Source organism: Lissotriton vulgaris, chromosome 8, assembly GCF_964263255.1.
Source record: "Lissotriton vulgaris chromosome 8, aLisVul1.2, whole genome shotgun sequence".
NCBI classification, from domain to species: domain Eukaryota; kingdom Metazoa; phylum Chordata; class Amphibia; order Caudata; family Salamandridae; genus Lissotriton; species Lissotriton vulgaris.
The window spans coordinates 1529109507-1529119967 of record NC_141696.1 but is presented as its reverse complement, the minus strand read 5'-3'; the positions used below and the strand labels follow the sequence as shown (position 1 = coordinate 1529119967).

At 38.2% G+C, this 10461-nt stretch overlaps 1 non-coding gene across 1 annotated transcript; it reads left to right on the top strand.

Annotated features, from left to right (window-relative positions):
* The first annotated feature begins 7197 nt into the window (after positions 1-7197).
* On the top strand, positions 7198-7270 carry TRNAF-GAA (transfer RNA phenylalanine (anticodon GAA)). Its single transcript has one exon. It is a non-coding gene; the product is annotated as a tRNA-Phe (tRNA).
* The last annotated feature ends 3191 nt before the right edge of the window (positions 7271-10461 follow it).

The following is a 10461-nucleotide window of genomic DNA, read 5'->3' as shown; positions in this document are numbered from 1 at the left end:
TATCTAGGTAATATAGTGCTAGTCCATTCAGAGTTAAAAAAACAACTACCTAACCTGGATCCCAAAAATGCTATTTACCCATTGCACCAGTTAACTGGGGAATGATACAGGACTCCTTAAAACATATCTCTACCATATGAGGTTACAAATCCAGGTCCTGCATCTATTTTGTTAAATGGTTCAAATTAAAGTATGAAGACCCCAGCTATCAGAAGGCCGAAATAGCTCAGTTGGGAGAGCGTTAGACTGAAGATCTAAAGGTCCTTGGTTCAATCCCGGGTTTCGGCACAGTTGAGAGGTTCCTTGCTTCTAACAAAATAGGTCTTGGAATCAGCTGTAGTACTTTTTTCTCTATCAACATTTTTATCAACTGATCTACAAAATGATCAATTCAACATAGACTTTGCTTCCTGTCCTCCTTTTAAACTTTCTTCCACCTATCTTGCCTTCAGGTTTGACTATGAATGTTTTCCATTTCGTCCTTTTTTGTAAAGTAAACTCTTGTCTGCATCACATTCCCCTTGCCCTTGAACACAGATGTCAGTAGTCAGATGACATTGCTTACCTACTCAAGCCAAATATATCTGGGTAATATAGTGCTAGTCCATTCAGAGTTAAAAAAACAACTACCTAACCTGGTTCCCAAAAATGCTTTTTACCCATTGCACCAGTTAACTGGGGAATGATACTGGACTCCTTAAAACATATCTCTACCATATGAGGTTAAAAATCCAGGTCCTGCATCTATTTTGTTAAATGGTTTAAATTAAAGTATGAAGACCACAGCTATAAGCAGGCCGAAATAGCTCAGTTGGGCGAGCGTTAGACTGAAGATCTAAAGGTCCCTGGTTCAATCCCGGGTTTCGGCACAGTAGAGAGGTTCCATACTTCTAACAAAATAGGTCTTGGGATCAGCTGTAGTTCTTTTTCTCTATTCATCAAATTTTTTCCAAATGATCTACAACACAATCAATTTAACATAGACTTTGCTTTATGTCCTCCTTCTAAACTTGCTTCCACCTCTCTTACCTTCAGGTTTGACAATGAATATTTCCCATTTGATGCTTTTTTGTAAAGTAAACTCTTGTCTGCATTACCTTCCACCTCCCCTTGAATACAGATGTCAGTAGTCAGATGACATTGCTTACCTACTCATGCCAAATATATCTGGGTAATATAGTGCTAGTCCATTCAGAGTTAAAAAAACAACTACCTAACCTGGATCCAAAAAATTTTATTTACCCATTGCACCAGTTAATTGCGGAATGATACAGGACTCCTTAAAACATATCTCTACCATATGAGGTTAAAAATCCAGGTCCTGCATCTATTTTGTTAAATGGTTTAAATTAAAGTATGAAGACCACAGCTATAAGCAGGCCGCAATAGCTCAGTTGGGAGAGTGTTAGACTGAAGATCTAAAGGTCCTTGGTTCAATCCCGGGTTTCGGCACAGTTGAGAGGTTCCTTGCTTCTAACAAAATAGGTCTTGGAATCAGCTGTAGTACTTTTTTCTCTATCAACATTTTTATCAACTGATCTACAAAATGATCAATTCAACATAGACTTTGCTTTCTGTCCTCCTTTTAAACTTTCTTCCACCTATCTTGCCTTCAGGTTTGACAATGAATGTTTCCCATTTCGTCCTTTTTTGTAAAGTAAACTCTTGTCTGCATCACATTCCACTTCCCCTTGAACACAGATGTCAGTAGTCAGATGACATTGCTTACCTACTCATGCCAAATATATCTAGGTAATATAGTGCTAGTCCATTCAAAGTTAAAAAAACAACTACCTAACCTGGATCCCAAAAATGCTATTTACCCATTGCACCAGTTAACTGGGGAATGATACAGGACTCCTTAAAACATATCTCTACCATATGAGGTTACAAATCCAGGTCCTGCATCTATTTTGTTAAATGGTTCAAATTAAAGTATGAAGACCCCAGCTATCAGAAGGCCGAAATAGCTCAGTTGGGAGAGCGTTAGACTGAAGATCTAAAGGTCCCTGGTTCAATCCTGGGTTTCGGCACAGTTGAGAGGTTCCTTGCTTCTAACAAAATAGGTCTTGGAATCAGCTGTAGTACTTTTTTCTCTATCAACATTTTTATCAACTGATCTACAAAATGATCAATTCAACATAGACTTTGCTTTCTGTCCTCCTTTTAAACTTTCTTCCACCTATCTTGCCTTCAGGTTTGACTATGAATGTTTTCCATTTCGTCCTTTTTTGTAAAGTAAACTCTTGTCTGCATCACATTCCACTTCCCCTTGAACACAGATGTCAGTAGTCAGATGACATTGCTTACCTACTCATGCCAAATATATCTGGGTAATATAGTGCTAGTCCATTCAGAGTTAAAAAAACAACTACCTAACCTGGTTCCCAAAAATGCTATTTACCCATTGCACCAGTTAACTGGGGAATGATACTGGACTCCTTAAAACATATCTCTACCATATGAGGTTAAAAATCCAGGTCCTGCATCTATTTTGTTAAATGGTTTAAATTAAAGTATGAAGACCACAGCTATAAGCAGGCCGAAATAGCTCAGTTGGGCGAGCGTTAGACTGAAGATCTAAAGGTCCCTGGTTCAATCCCGCGTTTCGGCACAGTTGAGAGGTTCCTTGCTTCTAACAAAATAGGTCTTGGAATCAGCTGTAGTACTTTTTCTCTATTCATCAAATTTTTTCCAACTGATCTACAACACAATCAATTTAACATAGACTTTGCTTTATATCCTCCTTCTAAACTTGCTTCCACCTCTCTTACCTTCAGGTTTGACAATGAATATTTCCCATTTCATGCTTTTTTGTAAAGTAAACTCTTGTCTGCATTACCTTCCACTTCCCCTTGAACACAGATGTCAGTAGTCAGATGACATTGCTTACCTACTCATGCCAAATATATCTGGGTAATATAGTGCTAGTCCATTCAGAGTTAAAAAAACAACTACCTAACCTGGATCCAAAAAATGCTATTTACCCATTGCACCAGTTAATTGCGGAATGATACAGGACTCCTTAAAACATATCTCTACCATGTGAGGTTAAAAATCCAGGTCCTGCATCTATTTTGTTAAATGGTTTAAATTAATGTATGAAGACCACAGCTATAAGCAGGCCGAAATAGCTCAGTTGGGAGAGCGTTAGACTGAAGATCTGAAGGTCCCTCGTTCAATCCCGGGTTTCGGCACAGTTGAGAGGTTCCTTGCTTCTAACAAAATAGGTCTTGGAATCAGCTGTATACTTTTTCTCTATTCATCAAATTTTTTCCAACTGATCTACAATACAATCAATTTAACATAGACTTTGCTTTATGTCCTCCTTCTAAACTTGCTTCCACCTCTCTTACCTTCAGGTTTGACAATGAATATTTCCCATTTCATGCTTTTTTGTAAAGTAAACTCTTGTCTGAATTACCTTCCACTTTCCCTTGAACACAGATGTCAGTAGTCAGATGACATTGCTTACCTACTCATGCCAAATATATCTGGGTAATATAGTGCTAGTCCATTCAGAGTTAAAAAAAACAACTACCTAACCTGGATCCCAAAAATGCTATTTGCCCATTGCACCAGTTAATTGCGGAATGATACATGACTCCTTAAAACATATCTCTACCATATGAGGTTAAAAATCCAGGTCCTGCATCTATTTTGTTAAATGGTTTAAATTAAAGTATGAAGACTACAGCTAGCAGGAGGCAGAAATAGCTCAGTTGGGAGAGCGTTAGACTGAAGATCTAAAGGTCCCTGGTTTAATCCCGGGTTTCGGCACTGTTGAGAGGTTCCTTGCTTCTCACAAAATAAGTCTTGGAATCAGCTGTAGTACTTTTTTCTCTATCAACATTTTTATCAACTGATCCACAAAATGATCAATTCAACATAGACTTTGCTTTCTGTCCTCCTTTTAAACTTTCTTCCACCTATCTTTCCTTCAGGTTTGACTATGAATGTTTCCCATTTCGTCCTTTTTTGTAAAGTAAACTCTTGTCTGCATCACATTCCACTTCCCCTTGAACACAGATGTCAGTAGTCAGATGACATTGCTTACCTACTCATGCCAAATATATCTGGGTAATATAATGCTAGTCCATTCAGAGTTAAAAAAACAACTACCTAACCTGGATCCCAAAAATGCTATTTACCCATTGCACCAGTTAACTGGGGAATGATACAGGACTCCTTAAAACATATATCTACCATATGAGGTTAAAAATCCAGGTCCTGCATCTATTTTGTTAAATGGTTCAAATTAAAGTATGAAGACCCCAGCTATCAGAATGCCAAAATAGCTCAGTTGGGAGAGCGTTAAACTGAAGATCTAAAGGTCCCTGGTTCAATCCCGGGTTTCGGCACAGTTGAGAGGTTCCTTGCTTCTAACAAAATAGGTCTTGGAATCAGCTGTAGTACTTTTTCTCTATTCATCAAATTTTTTCCAACTGATCTACAACACAATCAATTTAACATAGACTTTGCTTTATGTCCTCCTTCTAAACTTGCTTCCACCTCTCTTACCTTCAGGTTTGACAATGAATATTTCCCATTTCATGCTTTTTTGTAAAGTAAACTCTTGTCTGCATTACCTTCCACCTCCCCTTGAATACAGATGTCAGTAGTCAGATGACATTGCTTACCTACTCATGCCAAATATATCTGGGTAATATAGTGCTAGTCCATTCAGAGTTAAAAAAACAACTACCTAACCTGGATCCCAAAACTGCTATTTGCCCATTGCACCAGTTAATTGCGGAATGATACAGGACTCCTTAAAACATATCTCTACCATATGAGGTTAAAAATCCAGGTCCTGCATCTATTTTGTTAAATGGTTTAAATTAAAGTATGAAGACCACAGCTATAAGCAGGCCGCAATAGCTCAGTTGGGAGAGCGTTAGACTGAAGATCTAAAGGTCCTTGGTTCAATCCTGGGTTTCGGCACAGTTGAGAGGTTCCTTGCTTCTAACAAAATAGGTCTTGGAATCAGCTGTAGTACTTTTTTCTCTATCAACATTTTTATCAACTGATCTACAAAATGATCAATTCAACATAGACTTTGCTTTCTGTCCTCCTTTTAAACTTTCTTCCACCTATCTTGCCTTCAGGTTTGACATTGAATGTTTCCCATTTCGTCCTTTTTTGTAAAGAAAACTCTTGTCTGCATCACATTCCACTTCCCCTTGAACACAGATGTCAGTAGTCAGATGACATTGCTTACCTACTCATGCCAAATATATCTAGGTAATATAGTGCTAGTCCATTCAGAGTTAAAAAAACAACTACCTAACCTGGATCCCAAAAATGCTATTTACCCATTGCACCAGTTAACTGGGGAATGATACAGGACTCCTTAAAACATATCTCTACCATATGAGGTTACAAATCCAGGTCCTGCATCTATTTTGTTAAATGGTTCAAATTAAAGTATGAAGACCCCAGCTATCAGAAGGCCGAAATAGCTCAGTTGGGAGAGCGTTAGACTGAAGATCTAAAGGTCCTTGGTTCAATCCCGGGTTTCGGCACAGTTGAGAGGTTCCTTGCTTCTAACAAAATAGGTCTTGGAATCAGCTGTAGTACTTTTTTCTCTATCAACATTTTTATCAACTGATCTACAAAATGATCAATTCAACATAGACTTTGCTTCCTGTCCTCCTTTTAAACTTTCTTCCACCTATCTTGCCTTCAGGTTTGACTATGAATGTTTTCCATTTCGTCCTTTTTTGTAAAGTAAACTCTTGTCTGCATCACATTCCCCTTGCCCTTGAACACAGATGTCAGTAGTCAGATGACATTGCTTACCTACTCAAGCCAAATATATCTGGGTAATATAGTGCTAGTCCATTCAGAGTTAAAAAAACAACTACCTAACCTGGTTCCCAAAAATGCTTTTTACCCATTGCACCAGTTAACTGGGGAATGATACTGGACTCCTTAAAACATATCTCTACCATATGAGGTTAAAAATCCAGGTCCTGCATCTATTTTGTTAAATGGTTTAAATTAAAGTATGAAGACCACAGCTATAAGCAGGCCGAAATAGCTCAGTTGGGCGAGCGTTAGACTGAAGATCTAAAGGTCCCTGGTTCAATCCCGGGTTTCGGCACAGTAGAGAGGTTCCATACTTCTAACAAAATAGGTCTTGGGATCAGCTGTAGTTCTTTTTCTCTATTCATCAAATTTTTTCCAAATGATCTACAACACAATCAATTTAACATAGACTTTGCTTTATGTCCTCCTTCTAAACTTGCTTCCACCTCTCTTACCTTCAGGTTTGACAATGAATATTTCCCATTTCATGCTTTTTTGTAAAGTAAACTCTTGTCTGCATTACCTTCCACCTCCCCTTGAATACAGATGTCAGTAGTCAGATGACATTGCTTACCTACTCATGCCAAATATATCTGGGTAATATAGTGCTAGTCCATTCAGAGTTAAAAAAACAACTACCTAACCTGGATCCAAAAAATTTTATTTACCCATTGCACCAGTTAATTGCGGAATGATACAGGACTCCTTAAAACATATCTCTACCATATGAGGTTAAAAATCCAGGTCCTGCATCTATTTTGTTAAATGGTTTAAATTAAAGTATGAAGACCACAGCTATAAGCAGGCCGCAATAGCTCAGTTGGGAGAGTGTTAGACTGAAGATCTAAAGGTCCTTGGTTCAATCCCGGGTTTCGGCACAGTTGAGAGGTTCCTTGCTTCTAACAAAATAGGTCTTGGAATCAGCTGTAGTACTTTTTTCTCTATCAACATTTTTATCAACTGATCTACAAAATGATCAATTCAACATAGACTTTGCTTTCTGTCCTCCTTTTAAACTTTCTTCCACCTATCTTGCCTTCAGGTTTGACAATGAATGTTTCCCATTTCGTCCTTTTTTGTAAAGTAAACTCTTGTCTGCATCACATTCCACTTCCCCTTGAACACAGATGTCAGTAGTCAGATGACATTGCTTACCTACTCATGCCAAATATATCTAGGTAATATAGTGCTAGTCCATTCAAAGTTAAAAAAACAACTACCTAACCTGGATCCCAAAAATGCTATTTACCCATTGCACCAGTTAACTGGGGAATGATACAGGACTCCTTAAAACATATCTCTACCATATGAGGTTACAAATCCAGGTCCTGCATCTATTTTGTTAAATGGTTCAAATTAAAGTATGAAGACCCCAGCTATCAGAAGGCCGAAATAGCTCAGTTGGGAGAGCGTTAGACTGAAGATCTAAAGGTCCCTGGTTCAATCCCGGGTTTCGGCACAGTTGAGAGGTTCCTTGCTTCTAACAAAATAGGTCTTGGAATCAGCTGTAGTACTTTTTTCTCTATCAACATTTTTATCAACTGATCTACAAAATGATCAATTCAACATAGACTTTGCTTTCTGTCCTCCTTTTAAACTTTCTTCCACCTATCTTGCCTTCAGGTTTGACTATGAATGTTTTCCATTTCGTCCTTTTTTGTAAAGTAAACTCTTGTCTGCATCACATTCCACTTCCCCTTGAACACAGATGTCAGTAGTCAGATGACATTGCTTACCTACTCATGCCAAATATATCTGGGTAATATAGTGCTAGTCCATTCAGAGTTAAAAAAACAACTACCTAACCTGGTTCCCAAAAATGCTATTTACCCATTGCACCAGTTAACTGGGGAATGATACTGGACTCCTTAAAACATATCTCTACCATATGAGGTTAAAAATCCAGGTCCTGCATCTATTTTGTTAAATGGTTTAAATTAAAGTATGAAGACCACAGCTATAAGCAGGCCGAAATAGCTCAGTTGGGCGAGCGTTAGACTGAAGATCTAAAGGTCCCTGGTTCAATCCCGCGTTTCGGCACAGTTGAGAGGTTCCTTGCTTCTAACAAAATAGGTCTTGGGATCAGCTGTAGTTCTTTTTCTCTATTCATCAGATTTTTTCCAAATGATCTACAACACAATCAATTTAACATAGACTTTGCTTTATGTCCTCCTTCTAAACTTGCTTCCACCTCTCTTACCTTCAGGTTTGACAATGAATATTTCCCATTTCATGCTTTTTTGTAAAGTAAACTCTTGTCTGCATTACCTTCCACCTCCCCTTGAATACAGATGTCAGTAGTCAGATGACATTGCTTACCTACTCATGCCAAATATATCTGGGTAATATAGTGCTAGTCCATTCAGAGTTAAAAAAACAACTACCTAACCTGGATCCCAAAACTGCTATTTGCCCATTGCACCAGTTAATTGCGGAATGATACAGGACTCCTTAAAACATATCTCTACCATATGAGGTTAAAAATCCAGGTCCTGCATTTATTTTGTTAAATGGTTTAAATTAAAGTATGAATACCACAGCTATAAGCAGGCCGCAATAGCTCAGTTGGGAGACCGTTAGACTGAAGATCTAAAGGTCCCTGGTTCAATCCCGGGTTTCGGCACAGTTGAGAGGTTCCTTGCTTCTAACAGAATAGGTCTTGGAATCAGCTGTAGTACTTTTTTCTCTATCAACTGATCTACAAAATGATCAATTCAACATAGACTTTGCTTTCTGTCCTCCTTTTAAACTTTCTTCCACCTATCTTGCCTTCAGGTTTGACAATGAATGTTTCCCATTTCGTCCTTTTTTGTAAAGTAAACTCTTGTCTGCATCACATTCCACTTCCCCTTGAACACAGATGTCAGTAGTCAGATGACATTGCTTACCTACTCATGCCAAATATATCTAGGTAATATAGTGCTAGTCCATTCAGAGTTAAAAAAACAACTACCTAACCTGGATCCCAAAAATGCTATTTACCCATTGCACCAGTTAACTGGGGAATGATACAGGACTCCTTAAAACATATCTCTACCATATGAGGTTAAAAATCCAGGTCCTGCATCTATTTTGTTAAATGGTTCAAATTAAAGTATGAAGACCCCAGCTATCAGAAGGCAGAAATAGCTCAGTTGGGAGAGCGTTAGACTGAAGATCTAAAGGTCCCTTGTTCAAACCTGGGTTTCGGCACAGTTGAGAGGTTCCTTGCTTCTAGCAAAATAGGTCTTGGAATCAGCTGTAGTACTTTTTCTCTATTCATCAAATTTTTTCCAACTGATCTACAACACAATCAATTTAACATCGACCTTGCTTTATATCCTCCTTCTAAACTTGCTTCCACCTCTCTTACCTTCAGGTTTGACAATGAATATTTCCCATTTCATGCTTTTTTGTAAAGTAAACTCTTGTCTGCATTACCTTCCACCTCCCCTTGAATACAGATGTCAGTAGTCAGATAACATTGCTTACCTACTCATGCCAAATATATCTGGGTAATATAGTGCTAGTCCATTCAGAGTTAAAAAAACAACTACCTAACCTGGATCCCAAAACTGCTATTTGCCCATTGCACCAGTTAATTGCGGAATGATACAGGACTCCTTAAAACATATCTCTAACATATGAGGTTAAAAATCCAGGTCCTGCATCTATTTTGTTAAATGGTTTCAATTAAAGTATGAAGACCACAGCTATGAGCAGGCCGCAATAGCTCAGTTGGGAGAGCGTTAGACTGAAGATCTAAAGGTCCCTGGTTCAATCCCGGGTTTCGGCACAGTTGAGAGGTTCCTTGCTTCTAACAAAATAGGTCTTGGAATAAGCTGTAGTACTTTTTTCTCTATCAACATTTTTATCAACTGATCTACAAAATGATCAATTCAACATCGACTTTGCTTTCTGTCCTCTTTTTAAACTTTCTTCCACCTATCTTGCCTTCAGGTTTGACAATGAATGTTTCCCATTTCGTCCTTTTTTGTAAAGTAAACTCTTGTCTGCATCACATTCCACTTCCCCTTGAACACAGATGTCAGTAGTCAGATGACATTGCTTACCTACTCATGCCAAATATATCTAGGTAATATAGTGCTAGTCCATTCAGAGTTAAAAATAACAACTACCTAACCTGGATCCCAAAAATGCTATTTACCCATTGCACCAGTTAACTGGGGAATGATACAGGACTCCTTAAAACATATCTCTACCATATGAGGTTAAAAATCCAGGTCCTGCATCTATTTTGTTAAATGGTTCAAATTAAAGTATGAAGACCACAGCTATGAGAAGGCAGAAATAGCTCAGTTTGGAGAGCGTTAGACTGAAGATCTAAAGGTCCCTGGTTCAATCCCGGGTTTCGGCACAGTTGAGAGGTTCCTTGCTTCTAACAAAATAGGTCTTGGAATCAGCTGTAGTACTTTTTCTCTATTCCTCAAATTTTTTCCAACTGATCTACAACACAATCAATTTAACATAGACTTTGCTTTATGTCCTCCTTCTAAACTTGCTTCCACCTCTCTTACCTTCAGGTTTGACAATGAATATTTCCCATTTCATGCTTTTTTGTAAAGTAAACTCTTGTCTGCATTACCTTCCACTTCCCCTTGAACACAGATGTCAGTAGTCAGATGACATTGCTTACCTACTCATGCCAAA